General features: G+C 23.3%; 1 long non-coding RNA gene across 3 annotated transcripts; it reads right to left on the reverse strand.

Moving 5' to 3' along the window:
• Positions 1-665: 665 nt before the first annotated feature.
• On the reverse strand, positions 666-20,640 carry LOC111896431 (uncharacterized). Of its 3 annotated transcripts, none has more exons than XR_002851896.3 (4): positions 20,482-20,640; positions 20,113-20,220; positions 10,535-10,616; positions 666-1,855 (listed from the first exon to the last, which is right to left on the reverse strand). It is a non-coding gene; the product is annotated as an uncharacterized LOC111896431 (long non-coding RNA). The 3 variants fall into 3 exon arrangements; XR_006190170.2 differs by lacking the exon at positions 666-1,855 and adding an exon at positions 2,106-2,409; XR_002851895.3 differs by lacking the exon at positions 666-1,855 and having other exon boundaries at positions 10,240-10,616.
• Positions 20,641-21,004: the final 364 nt, after the last annotated feature.

Here is a 21,004-nt window from a genome sequence, read left to right on the forward strand (position 1 = left end):
GTTGTAACTAAAATATAAAGGTAAACAAACAAAACATACATTCGGAACGTTAATAAATTGTTTGACAAAAATAAATTTATTGTTTTCTATTTGATAAACGAATGTACATATGTACAAATGCATTACTTTTTTAAGGTAATTCTTTTTATCAACGGACATGGAAAAAATTATGGGTTTATATATTTTTTTAGTCAGTAATATATTTTTTTTTATAATTAATGATATTAGGTTTATGCAAATAAAAATAAAAAGTCTAAAAATATGTCAAACAACTTTTGACTTTTTTTAGAACTTATTTTCTAAAAAAGTCACATATTCTTTTTTTTTTTTTTTGCTATTAAGTTACATAACTTTTGACTTTTTTTAGTCTAATTATTAAAGATATGTCATACAATATATTTATTGATTTTCTTTAAAAATATAATTTTTTCCCATGCAACAATAAACCTTCTCATTTTTTATAGATGTTTGTGGTTTACTTCTAACAAAAAATAAAATGTATTGAACTTTTATTGTTGTATCTTAATAAAAAATAAATATAAAATTATTAATATTAATTAAGTTAGTAAAAAATGTAATTATTAAATAATAATGATTTATAGATTATGTAATAATGAATTAATAATAAAAGTTAGTCAAATAATAATTATATTGTGATGAGGATTTAAAAAATAAAGTAATTAATAATTATATGATGTTAATTACCATCATTCACCTAAAAAGTAAAGCTAATATATAGCGTGGTGTTATGTAGAATGTCTAACATGATTTTTATTCTCTCTTTTTTAACCCATTTATCGCCTTCACTTCAATCATTATTGCATCCTCCTGCCATACATTCATTTATCTAGTGCGCGAGGATTGGAAGTGTGCTCCATAATTTCTTCTTTTTTGGCAATTACATCCTTTTTCAACTCATTTTGTAGCAAAAAAGTGTTGCCCTTACAAACAACCCCATTACCAAAATTAATCTCTTTTATAAATAAAATATCATTAAATTTTTGACATAAAAGAATTTCAAAATGTACATTCCTGATATCGTACACTCTAGACATTTTGAAATTTTTACACCACACATTTTGGCATCATATATATCTTTCTTTAATTGTACTCAACATGTCACTACTTTTGTTAGATTCTCATTACAACTTTACGGTAGATTTCAAAAGATAAAATTATATCGAATCCTACATGTCGTTAATTTTTAAAGTCTAACATAATTCATTTATTTAATTTAGGCCTATCTGATGCTCACATTGTGTCGTCCATTATAACACCTATAACATCTTATATTATGAAACTAGTTTATAATACATTTGCAATGTGTTTAAAAGATATATGCAACATTCTTTATGTCTAGATTAATTATAAAATAATTATGTTGTATAAGGAGATATAATCATATAAATTGAAAAAAAAACATAGACAATCAATGATGGAATAAACATTGTTTTATTTAAAATTTTAAAGTAAAATAATATAATAATAATACATTAACATAAAAAATAAAAATAGAAAAAATATTGAAGTACAAAAATGGCCCTAGTTTTTTTATAGTTTTAACCGTGTTTAGTTCTAAATTGATATTTTTCAATGCTCATCGTTTCGAATTTTGATCCTTATTTTAAGGTTATATACCAATTTTGTTCTTATTTCTGGGTTCTTGTGATCAAAATCAATATGAAATCTAAAAATCAGGATCAAATTAAAAAAAAAAAAAAAAAAATAGATAATGAAATGAAACTATACTGCTATATGGCCAAATGAACATATTCTTATTCACTATAGTTTTTTACCAAACAAAATCATGTAATCACAACAATGGGTAAGACTGAGTTATGGCCAACACAAGATCCTACAGAGAAATCATGAAACAAACATCACCAACTATTTATAATAATAATAATAATATATGATTTATTCAATTTAATTTATTAAAGAGTTTATAAACATCAAAATCTAACCAACATCCCAGTTTTTTGATATTTTCCAATTGGCTAAAAGTACCTCAAAAGAATAATAAATTAAATAAATAGTTGTCGAAATAGCAGAATTCACCATTTTTGGGGGACAAAGGTTGCAATAATAATATATAAACCAAAAAATAAAAAAATTCATCATTTTTCTACAAACCATTTATTGTTTTTAAAAAAATGTTAGTATAACACATACATACCATAATTCCATAAAAACTGTCTTTTGCTTCAAAAAAGACCGACCTTAAATCACATGATACCCCTCTTATAATGAGAACAAACCTGTAAAAACTGACATATCCCAAAAAATATCATTTTGACCAAAATACCCTCTTATAATGAGACCTTCAATCTCCCAGACATCTTCAAATGAATAACCCCAGTAACAAAAATGCATTCTAGACCCTTTCAGATCAAGTAAATTTCCGACAATCTATCAAAAAAATAAATTATTTTCTTTTTAACCGAATCCTCATTTCCTTCACCTTCATTATTAAACACCAAGTAACCATCCTTAAACCTTATCAATTTAAGTCTTAAATCTTAAAAAATATTCAAAATCACTTTGTTACTACCTTTCTTAAAAAGCCTGTAGTTTGTTGGAAAGCTTTGTGTATATAACAAACTCAACCATCATCTTCATCAGTAAATCAGTTATCTCAGGTAAAACAAAGTAAAAATGTATGCAAGAACCTGAAAAGATAAGGTCTACACCCAACCATTGTTGTTTTCTTTATTTTCACAAAATAAACATTTCTTCTATTTCTACTATTCTTGAAACTTGGTTTAAAAAGTTCTTGAATTTTGAAAATAAAAACCAAAGACTTTTGAACAACTGAAAATTCAAATCCATGAAAAAAAAATGATATTTTTAAGTAAGGAATTGCAAAAAGAACACTGTAAATTTATAATCATAACAAGGGCTGGAAATATTTCATCAAGAAACTGTAATTATGAAGAGAAGCTTACCACAAGAGTCGTATTCTTGATTACAATGTCATAATATGATAAACAGTTATTACAATGTCTTTGTTGTTTAAACTAACTAAAATTATAATGCTAGTTAGATTATAAAATAACACCTTAATAGAAAAAATACTAAAATTTCAGATGTTAAGTTTTGAAAGAAAGAATAAGGCAACAGATGGTGAGGTTTTCAGAGTACAAAGTCTTGTAAGAAAAAAAAAACTACAATTGCCTTACAAAAAAGATTTAAATGATAATGTGAAAATAAGTTTGGTTTTCAAAGCAAAATGACTTATAGAAATTAAAAAATAAAAATAAAAGTAAAATATCTTAATGGAAAAAATTAGAGTTAATAACCAAACTTAAACAAGTCAAAATATTTCGAGTCCACTTGTCTTAAAGGAGAAAAAGCTAAAAACAGAAGAAACAATAATGCTATGTAATCTGTCTTAATGGTAAAAGGAAAGTTTTAGTAGATCAGATTTTGAAAGAACAATGATATTATTACAGGTTAGATTTTCAAAAACGTTTTAAAAGAAAAAACAAATTAAAATTAAAATGTCTTAATAAGAATAAGGCTATAACCAGTTTTTCCCATAATCAAAGTGCAATATCTTTTTAATTGGAGAAAACGATTCAAAGCACAATGTCTTAATCAAAGTGTTGTAACTTAATAGGATAAAATACTTCAATTATGAATCCACAGTCAAGTACAATGTCTGAATTAAAAAAATAGAATATATAAATGTTATAATATATTTAACTAAAATCGAACAGGTTCAATTTTTGAAAGTGTAATGTTGGAAAAAATAAAGGTGCAATGTCTTAATATGTTAGATTACGGGAGTAAATGCTATAAATGAATAGTATACAATGTTATAGATGTTTAGAACTTTAATGTCTTAATAAGTAAGATATTGAAAATGATATGACTTTCAATGTACAATAACTTAATTGGAAAAAAAAATAAGTAAAAGTGCATTGTGCTGATAGAAAAAAAAAATAGTATCTAAATGCTATATAGTCTTGAAATATTAAGACTATTACAATGTCTTAATAGGAAAAAGAACAAAGAAAAGTATAATGGTACAATTAGTAAAGAAAAACAACTTATAATGAGTCCTAAAAGGGTAAAAAAAGAAAAATGTTTTAATATACTGAAAAGTGCAATGTCTTATTATGAAAAAAGTGGTTTGACTTTAAAAACGTAACTAAAGCTCTAAAAGTATAACACTAAAATTGGTTTGATTTTCAAATTATAATGAGTCCTAAAAGGGTAAAAAAAGAAAAATGTTTTAATGGGGAAAAAAAAAAGTAAAAGTATATAGCTATATTAAGTAACAAAAACAAAGAAATAAAAAAATGTTTTAATAAAAGAAAAATGTTTTAATGGGTAAAAAAAAGTAAAAGTATATAGCTATACTAAGTAACAAAAATAAAGAAATAAAAAAATGTTTTAATACAACATATTATAGATTTTATAAGTACATATTAATAAGAAGAAAAAAAATAAAAGAATACCTTAATATGAAAAATATTGATGGTATACTGCTATAATCTGTTACATTTTCAAAATACAATGTCTTAATAGATTATAACAATTCAAAGTAGAATGTTATAGTTTCATAAGCAAAACAAAACAAATTCAGATTTTCATACATAAAAATGTCCTAACTGAAAAAAATAGAATGTTCTATTAGATTTTGAGTGTAAAATGTTGTAATGAAAAATACAAGGTTACAAATAGTTGGATTTTCAAAGTACAATGTATTACTAAAATACAATGTTTTATTAGAAAACTATGAAAAAGTACATCATCTTAATAGAAAACAACTAGACTTCAAGTATACTATGGATGCTAAGCAACATAGAACACATATAGACCAACAATGTCTTAAAATGAAAAAAAAAAAACATTAATACAACGTTTAATATGCTAAGTTTTCAAAGTGCATTGTCTTAAATGAATAAAAAAAATGAATGTTTTACCTTTACAATGTCAATGTCTTAAATAGGAAAAATATTAGAAGTAGAAGAATATATGTGGTTGGTTATATTTTAAAGTACAATGTTGTAGGAAAACTATTAAAGATACAAAATCTTAATCGAAAAAATTGAAACTATAAAGTTGTACTTTGATGACCAAAACAAAAAAAAATAAACATACGAGAGTGAAAAGGTATACTGACTTGATATGAAAACAATAGAAAGTAATCGACATAAAATGTTATAATTGGTAACCAAATTTAAAAAAAAATAAAAAATAAAAAAAAAGTTAAGATTTTTAAGATACAATGTCTTAAAAAGTTAGAATATGAGGGTGCAATGCTATAGATGAATATATAATGTTTTAATTGGTTTAAATTTTTAAAGAACAATCTCTTAATGTTAGTAATTTAAAGTAAAATGTCTTAAAAGTAAAATTATTTAAGTTTTACATTGGTAACTAAAACCTTAAAAGTTCAGATTTTAAAATTATAGGCAAAAATGTCTTAAGAGAAAAAAAAAAAAAAAGGCAAAGAATACGATGGTATATATGGTAACCGAAATCAAAAACTATGTTTAGATTATAAACTACAACTTAATAGAAAAAATGTGATGCTTTAAAAAGTTATTATACGAAAGTATAACGCTATAATTGCTTAAATTATCAAAGTAGAAAAAATAAAAGTAATGTCATATTAAAAGAAAATTTTAAAGTATAATGTTAAAAATGATAAGAAAAACTAAACATGTTAGAACTTCATAGTGCAAACACTTGGAAAAAAATATTAAATATACATATCAATAAATGTACAATGTCTTAAAATATGTTTGTGTATTTAAATAGTACAAAAACTTAAATAAGAACATTAAAAGAGTGACTTTTTAGCAGGAAATAAATTTAATTATTAAAAGTATATAATGTATCTTGAAAGTACCATGTCCTTCATGGTAAACCAAAATAGAACATGTTTTATATTTCAAAGGGTAATGCCTTAGCAGGGAAAATTTTGATTATACTATATCTTAACAGAATGGATTTTGAAATATATTTTGTTATATTTTGAAAGTACAAATGTTTTAATCAAAGTGCACTATATTTTTTGTTATAGCATATTTTACTTATAGCTATAACTCCTTTGATTATCAAGAAATACAATGCTTTATACAAAAAAGTTAAAAGCTATTTGCCTTAATTGCAAACCAAAAACATGTTGGAAATGCGATTGAATCAATACGTAATAGTTATAATACTTTTCTCCTTTGAAAGCAAAATGCTATAATTGGTTGGATTTTTTAAAGTAGCCTGAATCAATACGAAAAAAATCAAACAGGTTGGATTTGTAATAATAATGCTATTATTAGTTAAGTTTTAAAACTAATATGACTTCATCAGAAAAAAATAATTAAAATTACAATATCTTGATAACAAAGAATAGAGGAAGGTGTAATTTGTATAACTAGTAACCAAAAACAACTTCAGATTTTTAAACCCCAATTTTTAATGTCTTGAAAAGAAAAAAGAAAAAAGAAATTAAAATATTATACATGGTAACAAAAAAGTTAGGCTTTCAAACAGATTACCTTTTGAAAGCATAATAAAAGAAAAAAGTATTAATAGGTTAGCTATTGAAAGAATAAGCCTATAAATGGTTAGATTTAGAAAATACTAAATTTTAAAAGCTAAAAAATAGGTTCCCAATGTTTTAAAAAAAAAATGTTTAAGTAACATATTGGTAACTAAAAAATTGCTTAGTGACCATTTTGGAATGTGATAAAATACTATAAAGCATATAAAGTACAAAGAAATAAGTTAGGAACTGTGTACGAAGGTTAGTTTGAAAAATTCAACTTTTTCCAAAAAAATAAAAAAACAAAGTTTTTATAGGTTAGATAATGAAATTATAAGGCTATTACTACGAGTACAATGCTATGATTACTAACATTTTCAAAAAACAAAAAAAAAGAGTCTTTATTGTAAAAACAATAAAAGTAAAATGTGAAAAAGGAGTAAATGTTAAATTTGAAATAACAATGTCTTAAATAGAATCTAAATGTACAAAGTATAATGTTATAACTAAGTATTCAAAGTATATTGTTTTAGTAAGAAAAAGATAAGATTACATACAACTAGGGTCTTTTTTTCGTTTACATACAGTACATTCTAATATTAACCTATGCATCAGTTGATCATAACAGTATATGGTAAATTCATAATGCTCATATAATTAGAGATAAATCATCTGAAACGTAGAAAATAAAAGGAGACTATTAATTAATGTCTTAATAGAAATGTAAAATAGAAGGATAATGTCTTAATAGCAAATAAAATAAAAGTAGAACGTATTAATAGGATGGATAACTGAAAGTAAAATAAAAGTTAAAATTTTCAAAGTACAATTAGGAAAACAATTATGAGAGGAACGTCTTAATAAACAGAAAATATAATATTATGAATAGTGACCTAAATCAAACAAAGAGACTTTTATATACCATAGTCTTAATAAGATCTAATTTGAAACTATAAGGCTATAAATGATAATTTTTAACATATTTAAATAAGAAAAAATAAAGTATAATGGTTTAACACAAAATAATTTAAGTATGTTGATATATAAGAGGTAACCAGATTCAAAGTTCAGATTCTCAAAGTATAAAGTCTTTGGATTGAAAACAATAAAAAAAATGTCTAAAAAGTTAGATTTTCAAAGGATAATTTATTAATAGAACTTATTATAGGTACAATTTCTTGATAGGAAAAAAAAAGTTGGAAGTCCAATGTCTTATATGTTATAAATCAAAAACATAATGTCAACAGTGGGTTAGATTTTATTAATAAATCTTAATAAGAAAAAAAAAATATCTTAATAGGAAAAATATTGAGTATGATGCTATAATCTGTTAGATTTTCAAAGTTCAATGTCTTGATCAAAGTGGCAGTATCTTTATATGAAATAACAATTCAATGTACAAATTCAGATTTTAATAAGTAAAAAAAAATGTCCCAAATCAATGTCTTAATAGGGAAGAAATTTCAAGTATATTAACTACAGATGAAAAGGAAAATTTTATAAGTAAAATGTTAAAAAAACTAAAAGTTAAATGTTATATATGGACATATGGTAACCAAATCAAATAAATTCAGATTAAAAAAATGTCTTAAAAATAAGATTTTACAAGTATAGTAAAATGTTAATAGATTAAATTTTGAAAGAATAAAGCTACAAATGGTTAGATTTTGAAAATGCAATATCTTAAAGAAATTAAATAAATAAATGTACAATGTGTTGATGTGTTGGATTTTAAAAGTATAATGTTATTAAATTTTCAAAATACGATATCTTTATAGAAAAAAAATCAAAAATATAATGTTGTAGTTTGATAACCATAACAAAACCTGTACAGATTTTAAGTGGAAGGCCTTGATATATATATATATATATATATATATATATATATATATATATATATATATATGTATATATATATATGTATATATATATATATATATATATATATACACAACATTTTAGTGTTAGATTTTGAAAGTTTAACACTATAACTACTTTGATTATCAGAAAATACAATGTCTTAATACAGGAAAGATAAAAGTATAATTTTTTAGATAAAAAAAATATTGAGTTTCCAACACTATAATTGGTAACCAAAAACAAGTTTAAAATTTCAAAGTACACAATTTAAGTAACAAAACAGATAAACATATGAGAGCTAAAAGGTATACTGACTTAATACAAAAACTATTAAAAGTACAATCTCTTAATAGAAAAATAGAATATAAAATGTTATAATCTATAACTAAAATCAAACAAGTTTAGACTTTTAAAATATAATGTCTTCAAAAGATAGATATCTTATTTGTTAGTAGCAAATTATTATAATTTCTTAATAGATGAATATATAAAGTTATAATTGGTTTATATATTCAAAGATTAATGTTTTATTTGTAAATAACAAAAAAAGTAAAAGTACAAACTATGATGCTCTATTTGGTTTGATCTTTCTAAAGTATAATGCCTTAGGTTAGATTTGAAAAAAATAATAATGTTATTAGATAGGTTTTGAAAATGCAATGTCTTTATAAAAAAAAATACTATATTTACATCTGTCTAATAGAAAAAACAGAAGAAAGAATGGTAAATTAAGTAAGCAAAAACAGCTTCAGATTTTCAAACTGCAATGTCTTAATATGTTGAATTATCAAAGTGGCTTAATACAGAGTATAATAATAAACATACATTGTCTTTATAGGAAAAAATGGTTTGATTTTAAAAGTATAACAAAGTATAAAACTGGTTTGTTTTCAAAGTCTATTGTCTCGATAACAAAAAAAAAGTAAGATGTTTTAAAAAAAGAATACAAAATGTTAATGTATATTTGTCTTAGTAGAAAAAATTAGTATGATGTCTTAATGGGCAAAAATTAAAAATAGATTTTCAAAAAACAAAATCATCGAATATATTTTCAAAATAAAAAAAAACGAAGTTTTAAAAAGTTAAGATTTTCATAATATAAGGCAAGCGGTTGGAATTTCGAAATAAACTTTCAAGAAAAAAAATTACAATGAGTTTTAAGTCGTTTCAAAGTGCAATAAAAGTACAATGAGGTGAGATTTTGAAATAACAATGTTTCAAATTTTAGATTTTGATCCTAGACCATATTTTTTGTTTACAGAACCCTGGGTGTACAAATAAAAGTTCAAGATCTTTTTTTGGAAAAAAAAAATGTTTAAGGACTTTTTGTATGAAAAATGCTTTTCATAAAGAAAAATGAAACTGCTGTCTTCTGTAGGAAAGAAAATAAAAGTGTAATGTTATAACTGATTACCAAAAACAAAATCAAACAAGTTTAAGATCTGGGTTTTGAAAGTACAATCAATCTACAATGTTAATAGGATTGAAATTAACATTTTTTTCATGGGAAAAAAATTTAATTATCAAAAGTAAAATGTCGACAGCTGTTTAATATTCAAAGTAAAAATGATATAGTTGAAAGTATAATGCTATAATTGGTTGTATCTTGAAAGTACCATGTCCATGGGAAAAAAGGAAAATATTAGATATGGTAACAAACAAAAATAAATTTAAAAACTGAGTTTTTCAAAATTGAATGTGTTAGTAGAATAGATTTTCAAAGTATAATAAATGTAAAATGTGTTAATAGATTAGATTTTGATTAGAATAAAGCTATAATAGATGATTAGATTTTAGAAATGCAATGTCTTAAAAGAAATAAAAGATGATTTTAACCTACTATCTTAATAGAAAACAAAAGAAAAATGCAATATGTCTTCTTGATAGAAAAAATGAAGGGTATTGATTAAATGGTAAATAAAATCAAGTAAAGTGTTATATAATTGGTAAGTTCATTGCCAGTTATTAGTTGAATTTATATAGTATATAGTGTATTAATGTGATAAAAATTAAAATTACAATGTCTTCTTAATACATAAAAAGTAAAAGTATAATGCTGTAAATGGCAATTAAATCAAATAAGTTAAGGTTTTCAAATTACAAAGTCATAACAGTAAAATTAAATTTAAATGTAATAATCTCCTAATAGGAAAAAAAAAAGGTATTCATGAAGGTCACCTGTATCACATCCTTTTCAGTCCAAATACATTTCATCCAATATGCCCTAAAGTGGTTGTATTTGGTGCACCAACAGTTGTCCCTATAATCATATAAAAAAACAATGGAGTTTATAGTGAAAGGAAATATGAGAAACATATGATTTGTAAGTGTAACATCAAAAAACTATATTGATTCCTAACTCAAATTTCCAAATGTTACATTCAATTTAATTTTTTTCATTTAGACATTTCATCAAACATATAATATGCATCTAACATACCTGCATTATCTTTACTACTACAACATCTAGCAGTTCTATCATCCTCATGAAACAGGTTAGATTTTCAAAGACATGGTAACAAAAAGGTTAGATTTTCAAAGACATGGTAACAAAAAGGTTAGATTTTCAAAGACATGGTCGCAAACAGATTAGATTTTGAAAGTGTAATAAAAGAAAAAAGTAATAATGGGTTAGATATTGAAAGAATAAACCTATAAATTGTTAGATTTAGAGAATACTACGTTTTAAAAGCTAAAAAAAAGTTCCCAATGTCTTAAAAAAATGTTTAAGTAACACATTGGTAACTAAAAAATTGGTTAGTGACCATTTTGGAATGTGATATAATACTATAAAGCATATAAAGTACAAAGAAATAGTTCAACAACTGTGTATGAAAGTTAGTTGGAAAAAATCAACTTTTTCCAAAAAAATAAAAAATAAAAAACTATGTTTTTTTAGGTTAGATAATGAAACTAGAACGCTATTACTAAAAGTACAATGCTATGATTACTAACATTTTCAAAAAAAAAACAAAAAAAAAGTCTTTAAAGTAAAAACAATAAAAGTACAATGTATAAAAGGAGTAAATGTTAAATGTACAAACTACAAAGTTATGTCTTAATAAGTTATGTTTCAATTTATAACGATAGATTTGCTTTAGATACTTAGATTTAAAAGTATTAAAGTTCTTTATAATGACATAATTGGTAACCAAAATTAAACAAGTTAAAACTTTCAAAGTATAATATCTTAATAGGAAAACTTTCTAAGTGTGTCTTATTAGGTTAACTTTCAAAAATAAAACTAGGGTCTTTCTTTTTTTTTTGGTTTTTCTGTTTTTGTTAAATATTAGAATGTAATTGAGGAAGTATCCTTTCTAGATGAGTTGCTTCAGCAATAGTAGCAGCTTGATGACAAAATGTTAGTAATCATAGCATACATAGTTTTATAAACTACACAGAGGAGAGAATAAGCATACATCTAAGTTTTTCACATCATCTGAATTGGCTGAAAAAATCAAATACAAAAATGAAGACAAAGACACATGTGAGGAAAAAAAACACACAAGTAGATGCAAAAATTCACTAAGATAAACATGTTGGAATAATTTACAGATAAATCATCTGAAACGTAGAAGAACAATTTTCTCTTAAAACTCAAGTAGGGTTTTCAACTGATTGCTTTTTTGGTCCACACCATTTTGAAAATTGCATAAAGCAAATCAAACACAAGTTTAGGGTTTCACCTGATCAATAGGATGATGGATAACTGAAAGTAAAATAAAAGTTAAAATTTTCAAAGTACAATTAGGAAAACAATTATGAGAAGAACGTCTTAATAAACAGAAAATATAATATTATGAATGGTGACCAAAATCAAACAAGTGGACTTTTAAATACCATAGTCTTAATAAGATCAATTTTGAATGTATAAGGCTATAAATGATAGTATTATAATGTTGACATTATACTTTGAAAATCTAACCATTTTATAGAGTTCTTCCAATTTGAACATACTTTCAACATCTAACCTTTTAGACATTTTTTTTATTGTTTGTAATCCAAAGACTTTATACTTTGATAATCTGCACTTTGAATCTGTTATAAATCGAAAATATAATGTTAACAGAGGTTAGGTTTTATTAATATAAATCCTACTAAAAAGAAAAAAAATAAGAGAACATCTTAATAGGAAAAATAACAATTTAAAGTGCAATGTCATAACTAAAGTGCAATATTTTAATAGGAGTAAACAATAATGCTATAGTTCATAAGCAAAACAAAAAACGAATTCAGATTTTTATAAGTAAAATGTCCCAACAGAAAAAATACAATATTTTATTAGAAAACTATGAAAAAGTACATAATCTTATTATGATAAGAAATACAATATCTTATTATGTTAAGTTTTGCAAGTACAGTCTTATAAATGAAAGTATAAATATAATTAGCTTTTCAAAGTACAATGTCTTAATAGAAAACAATTAGAAATTGAATGTCTTAATAGGGAAGAAATTTCAAGTATATTTACTACAGATGCTAAGCAAAATAGAACACATAGAGATTGAGAAAGTAAAAAGTATCATTAGTGTCTGAAAAGGAAAATTTAATGAGAAAAATGTTAAAAAAGCTAAAAGTTAAATGTTATATATGGACATATGGTAACCAAATCAAATAAATTCAGATCTAAAAAAACAATTTCTTTAAAAAAAGGATTTTGTAAGTATAGTAAAATGTTAATAGATAAATTTTGAAAGAATAAAGCTACAAATGGTTAGATTTTGAAATAGCAATATCTTAAAGAAAATAAATAAATAAATGTACAAAGTCTTGTTAGGAAGAAAAACTAATACTATAATGTTTTAATGTGTTGGATTTTAAAAGTATAATGCTAATAAATTTTCAAAATATGATATCTTTATAGAAAAAAAAAAAACATTAGTATGCTAAATGTTCAAAATGCAATGTCTTAAATGAAAAAAAAAGGTATATTTTACCTTTACAATGTCAATGTCTTAAATAGGAAAAATATTTAAAGTAAAAAAGGATATATGTGTTTACCTTTTAAAGTAAAGGCTGTAAAGTACAAAATCTTAATTGAAAAAATCAAAAATATAATATTGTAGTTTGATAACCAAAACAAAACCTGTACAGATTTTAAGTGGAAGGCCTTGATAAAAAAAATATAAGTACAACATCTTAATGTTAGATTTTATAAGTTTAACAATGTGAAAATACAATGTCTTAATGCAGAAAAGATAAAAGTTTAATGTCTTAATAGGAAAAATATTAGATATACATGTCAATAAATGTACAATGTCTTAACATATGTTCATAGTGTAAATGTGTCATTGGTTAGAATATCAAAATACAATATCTTAATAGAAAAAATAGGAAAAAAATGATTTTAAAACTGGCAATGCTATACATGGAAATATTATAGTATATTTAAACAGTACAATGTGTTAATATGTAAAATTTTGAGTGATTACTACTATATTGTGTATTTAAATAGTATGGTAAACCAAAAAAGAACATGTTTTAGATTTTAAAGTAAGTTTGTCTTATTAGGTTAGATTTCAAAGGGTAATACCTTAGTAGGAAAAAGTTTGATTGTCTTGATAGGAAAGTAAATAAAAGTAAGTTTGTCTTATTGGGCATATCTTTCATAGTACAACGTTTTTATAAGGAAAAAAAATTTAAACATGCAAGAAGTGGTAACCAAAATCAAACATGTTTAAGTTATCAAAGTACAAAATTAGGTAAAAAAAATATACGTCTTAATAGGTAAATTACCGAAAGTACAATGATTTTCAAAAATTTTGAAGCTAAATGTTAGATATGGTAAACCAAAATCTAACAATCTAAGATTTTCAAAAAAGAATATTCAAAGTACATTAAAATTAAAATGTCTTTAAAAAAAAAAAAAAAAAAGAGATGAAATTCACCTACCAGCATTTTCCCATACATCCAACATCCTTATAGTGGCAACAAAAATAAATACATATTTAGTTTTTAAAAGTACAATGTCCTATTAGATCAGATTTTTTTAAGTGTAATGTCTTAAAGAGAAAAAAATCAAAAGTAGTAAATCTTATAATTTTAGATTTTAAAAGTACAGTATTTTGAAGTATAACTTCTTAATGGAAAAAGGTAATGTAATGGTTGGTAACCAGAAAAAACAAACTTACACTTCCAAAGTAAAATTGAAGTATAATGTTTTAACACGAAATAATTGAAGTATGATTATATAAGAGGTAACCAGATTCAAAGTTCAGATTCTCAAAGTATAAAGTCTTTGGATTAAAAACAATAAAAACGAATGTCTAAAAAGTTTGATTTTCAAAGTATAATTTTTTAATAGAACTTATTATAGTTACAAGTTGGAAGTCCAAAGTCTTATATGTTATAAATTGAAAACATAATGTCAACAGTGGGTTAGATTTTATTAATAAATCTTAATAAGAAAAAAGAAATAAAAGAATATCTTAGTAGGGAAAAATATTGAGTATGATGCTATAATCTGTTAGATTTTCAAAGTACAATGTCTTGATCAAATTGGCAGTATCTTTATAAGAAATAAAAATTCAAAGTACAAATTCAGATTTTCATTAGTAAAATAAATGTCCCCACAGAAAAAAAAAATGTTCTATTAGATTGACTGTAAAATGTGGTAATGAAAAATACAATGTTATAATTGGTTGGATATTTAAAGTACAACTTATTACTAAAAATACAATGTCTTATTATGTTGAGTACAATGTCTTAATAGAAAACAATTAGAAATTGAATGTCTTAATAGGGAAGAAATTTCAAGTATATTTACTACAGATGTTAAGCAAAATAGAACACAAATAGATTGAGAATGTATTAATAGACAAATAAGTAAAAGTACAATGACTTAATACATTAAATTTTGGAAGTATAATGCTATGATTTGATTTTCAAATTAGCATCTGAAAAGGAAATTTTATAAGTAAAATGTTAAAAAAACTAAGAGTTAAAAATGTTATATATGGACATATGGTAACCAAATCAAATAAATTCAGATCTTAAAAAAGCAATTTCTTAAAAAGAAGATTTTGAAAGTATAGTAAAATGTTAATAGATTAAATTTTGAAAGAATAAAGCTACAAATGGTTAGATTTTGAAAATGCAATATCTTAAAGAAAAAAATAAATAAATGTACAAGGTCTTGATAGGAAGAAAAACTAATACTATAATGTTTTAATGTGTTGGATTTTAAAAGTATAATGCTATTAAATTTTCAAAATATGATATCTTTATATAAAAAAAATCCATTAGTACAATGTTTTAATATGCTAAATGTTCAAAATGCAATGTCAAAAGGTATGTTTTACCTTTACAATGTCAATGTCTTAAATAGGAAAAATATTAAAAGTAAAAAAAGATATATGTGGTTAACTTTTAAAGTAAAATGCCGTAGAAAAATTATTAAAAGTAGAAAATCTTAATCGAAAAAATAAATATAATGTTGTTATTTGATAACCAAAACAAAACTTGTACAGATTTTAATTGGAAGGTCTTGATAAAAAAAATATAAATACAACATTTTAATGTTGGATTTTGAAAGATTAACACTATAACTACCAATTATCAGAATATACAATGTCTTAATGCAGAAAAGATAAAGGTTTAATGTCTTAATAGGAAAAATATTGAGTTTCCAACACTATAATTTGTAACAAAAAAGATGAACATATGAGAGCTAAAAGGTATACTGACTTAATAAAAAAACTATTAAAAGTACAATCTCTTAATAGAAAAATAGAATATAAAATGTTATAATCTGTAACCAAAATCAAACAAGTTTAGACAATGTCTTAAAAAGATAGATATCTTATTTGTTAGTAGCAAAATATTATAATTTCCTAATAGATGAATATATAAAGTTATAATTGGTTTATATATTTAAAGAACAGTATCTTAATAGGAAACATATTACAATTTCCTAATAGGGAAAAAAAGTATAATGCTATAACTGGTAACCAAAATCAAACTAGTTTATATTTCAAAGAACAATATTTTATTTGTTAGTAGCAAAAAAAAGTAAAAGAACAATGCCTTAAGTGAAACTATAATGCTCTATTTGGTTTGATTTTCAAAATATAATTCCTTAGGTTAGATTTGAAAAAAAAAAAATAATGTTAATAGATAGGTTTTGAAACTGCAATGTCTTTATAAGAAAAAATATTATATTTACAACTGTCTAATAGGAAAAACAGAAGAAAGAATGGTAAATTTAGTAAGCAAAAACAGCTTCAGATTTTCAAACTGCAATTTCTTAATATGTTGAATCATCAAAGTGGCTTAATACAGAGTATAATAATAAACATACATTGCTTTATAGGAAAAAATTTGTTTGATTTTAAAAGGAAAAGAAATTAAAAGTAAAATTGCTATATATGTGACCAAAAAAAACTAGAGTTTTAAGTTGTTTCAAGGTGCAATAAAAGAACAAAGAGGTTAGATTTTGAAAAAACAATGTTATAATTTGTCAGATTTTCAAAACACAATGTTTGAAGAGCAAAAACAAATTAAAAGTACAGTTTTTAAAAGAAAAATATTTAAGTTATACATTGGTATGTTAATAATAATAAATAATATGTAATAGATTAGTATCTTTTTGTTTACAGAGCCCTGGGTGTACAAATAAAAGTTCAAGGACTTTTTTTGTATGAAAAATGTTTTCAAAAAAGAAATATGAAACGACACTCTTTTGTAGGAAAGAAATTAAAAGTGTAATGTTATAACTGGTAACCAAAAACAATTTCTTCATGGGAAAAAAGCAAAAGCATAACTCAATAATTAAAAACCAAAACAAAACATATTTAAAAATTTAAATTACATTGACTTATTGGGTAAGATTTTCAAATTGTTTATTAAAAAAAAAAGTACACTATCTTAATAGGTTAGATTTTGACAATAGATGCTATGACAGGGGAAAACAACTGAAAGTGAAATGTTATACTGATAACTTAACTAAAGGAAAATTTAGGATTTCAAAGTATAACAGAAAAAAAAAATGTCTTAATATGTTATCAGAAAGTAAAATGTTATAATGTTAAGCATAAGACTCAAAAAGGTTAGAATTTAAAAGTATATGTACTAATCGAAAGTCAAATGCTATAGCTAATTAGATTATATATCATAGTACAATGCCTTTATATGAAAAATTAAGATTTTAAAGTCATCACAGAAAAAAAAAATTAAAATTACAATATCTTGATTAGAGAAAAAAAAAAGGTACATTTCTATTAACAGTAACCATAATCAAACATGCCTATGATTTCAAATTACAAAGTCTTAATAGGTTAGATATTCAAAATACAATCTGGGAAGATAAATAAAAGTGCAATGTCTTGATACATAATATTTTGAAAGTATAATGTTACAATAGATTAGTTTTTTCAGAGTAAAATGAATTAATAGGAAAAAAAAATTGAAAGTATCATATGCTATATGTTTAGGTTATAAACTACAATATCTTAATAGGAAAAGTGCAATGCTTTAATAAGTTATTATATGAATGTATAATGCTATAATTGTTTAAATTCTCAAAGTAGAATGTCTTAATAGCTAAGTTACAGAAAGTATACATGGTTATTACCATTTAAACGTCAATTAGAAAAAATAAAAGTAATGTCTTATTAAAAGAAAATTTGAAAGTATATCATATAATGTTGAAAAAGATAAGAAAAACTAATCATATTTAGATCTTCATAGTGTAAATGCTTAGAAAAAAAATATTAAATATACATCTCAATAAATGTACAATGTCTTATAATATGTTTGTAGTGTAAATGCGTCATTGGTTAGAATATCAAAATACAATGTCTTAATAGAAAAAATAGGAAAAAAATGATATTGAAACTGCAATGCTATGAATGAAAGTATTATACTATATTGTATATTTAAACAGTACAAAAACTTAAATAAGCAAATTAAAATTTAATTTTTTAGAAGAAAAAATATTTAATTATCAAAAGTAAAATGTCAACAGCTGTTTAATATTGAAAGTAAAATGATAACTAAAACCAAAATAAAAAAAATAACAAAAAATTAAGATTTTCAAAATTGAATGTGTTAGCAGAATAGATTTTCAAAGTATATTAAAAGTAAAATGTTTTAATAGATTAGATTTCGATTAGAATAAAGCTATAGATGATTAGATTTTAGAAATGCAATGTCTTAAAAAGAAATAAAAGCTGAATTTCACCTACTATCTTAATAGAAAACAAAAGAAAATACAATGTCTTAATAGAATAAAAATGAAGGTGTAATGATTAAATGTTAAAGTGTATTGATATGAAAAACAAATAAATGTCTCTAATTGGGTTGGATTTTGCAACTTTGCTGTAAAGTGTAATGATTGGAAAGTTCATTGCCAGTTATTAGTTAAATTTATATAGTATATAATGTATTAATGGAAAAAAATTATAATTACAATGTCTTAATACAAAAAAAAAAAGTAAAAGTTATGTTGTAAATGGTAAGTAAAATCAAATAAGTTAAAGTTTTCAAATTACAAAGTCATAACAGTAAAACTAAATTAAAGTAGAATGTCCTAAGAGAAAAAAAAATGAAATTAAAATTTAGATTTTCAAATTGCAAAATCCTAATAGAAAACCATATATAACTATATAAGTACAATGTGATAATAGGTTAGATTATGAAAGTAAAATGTCATAATTATAATGCTACAACTGGTTAGATTTTTTGAGTACAATGTTTTAGTAGAGAAAAAAAAATTTACATTGTCATTAATAATAAAAAAAAATTGGAAGTATAATGTTATAAACTTATATATGATAACAGAAATTAGGAACCAGAACTTATAGTGCTAAAATTAGTAACCAAAATCACATATGTTTGGATTTTCAAAATACAATATCTTAAAAAGGAAAAGGTTAAAAAAACAAAAATAAAAAATAAACATAATGCTAAATGTGTTGTATACATGGCAACAAAATAATTAGGTTTTCAAAATACAAGGTCTCAAACATAAATGGTTAGATTTTGAAAGAATAAGCCTATTAATGGTTAGATTTACAAAATACTGAGTTTTAAACACAAAAAAAATAAGTTCCCAATGTCTTTAAAAAAATATTTAAGTAACACATTGGAAGTACAATGCTATGATTTCTAACATTTTCAAAAATAAAGTCTTTTAGAGTAGAAACAATAAAAGTACAAAGTCTAAAAAGATTATACTTTGAAAGTAAATGGTCAATTTGAAAGAACAATGTCTTAAGTAGAAATTAAATGTACAAAGTATAACATTATAACTTAATATTCAAAGCATACTGTTTTAATAAGAAAAAGATAAAATTACACTCTCTTAATAAGTTATATTTCAAATTATAATGATAGATTTGGTTAGTTACTTAGATTTAAAAGTACTAAATCTCTTTACTGGTAACCAAAATCAAACAAGTTAAACTATATATATGTCTTAAGTCTTAAATTCTTAATAGAGCAAACTAAATTTCAAAGTATAATATTAAAAGTCTTAAAGGCTTAGATTTTCAACATACAATGTCTTGAAAGGATAAAAACTAAATTCCCTGCGTTCATATGCATTGGTTCTAAATTGCATTCAATCACAACATACCAACTTATGAGACAATAGGGAAAAGCTTAGTAGATTTAATTCTAGGTTTAGAGAAATAAAATCTACTGTGGTTCTTGTTTGACAAGAGATAAACGATGACAACATGAATCTTCAATCGAGGTTAAAAAAAAAAAAAAAAAAAAAAAAAGGTGATTACAGTGTTGTAGAATCGAAACCCTACCTGATGTTTGAATTCTTGTTAAATCACTGTAATTGCAGACAACAAAGGAGCAATTCAACAGCCTGCATAGAAGACACAAGGCGATCTCCTTCTTTTATCTTTTATAATCTGCAATGCATCAGGTAAATTTTACACAAAAAAAAAACGCTCAAAGAAGACATGGAATACTAGAGAATATAGAAACCCCAATGAGACGAAACAGAATGAAATTAAAACGGTCATCAACGTTCGATTCTTTCTTCTCCATACGTCAATTTTAGTTTTACAGAAGAAAATCTCACAACTGGATTTACAGAAAGAAAAAGGAAACCTATAGAACTCGGATAGAATAAAATATAGAGGCGAAAAGCAATTAGAATGAAAACTTACAGAGATGTTGATAATTTCTTGGATTGCGGATATGGCTATAGTCTTCCAGATCGAGAGAAGAACGAAACGACTGAAGACCGCATCTATCTATATCGCCGATATACACCGACGCAACCCTTTCGACTTCCAACGGCTATTTATAAAAATATTTCCAAAATTAAGACTTACAAAACGATAGCTTAGAAAAGCGACATGTTAATTCATTTTTTTAATCATTTATAACACAGCCATAGTTTTATTAATATGTTTAATTTCCGGCTTTTATAAAAAAAATAATAAATAAATAAATAAATGTCAATAGTATGTTTATAAATACCGGCTCATACTAGGTTTAGGTTTATTTTATATATATATTAGTTTATAACCCGTGGTAACCACGATTACAAAATAAATTAAATTTTAATAGTAAAAATTCAAAACAATTAATCAATTATTTTAAATAAATTATTAATTAATAGATATTTTTTTAGTTATATAAAATTATAAGTTAATTTAAATAAATACGTAAAATTATATCACGTTA

Source organism: Lactuca sativa, chromosome 4 (assembly GCF_002870075.4).
Source record: "Lactuca sativa cultivar Salinas chromosome 4, Lsat_Salinas_v11, whole genome shotgun sequence".
In the NCBI taxonomy this organism is placed as follows: Eukaryota; Viridiplantae; Streptophyta; class Magnoliopsida; order Asterales; family Asteraceae; genus Lactuca; species Lactuca sativa.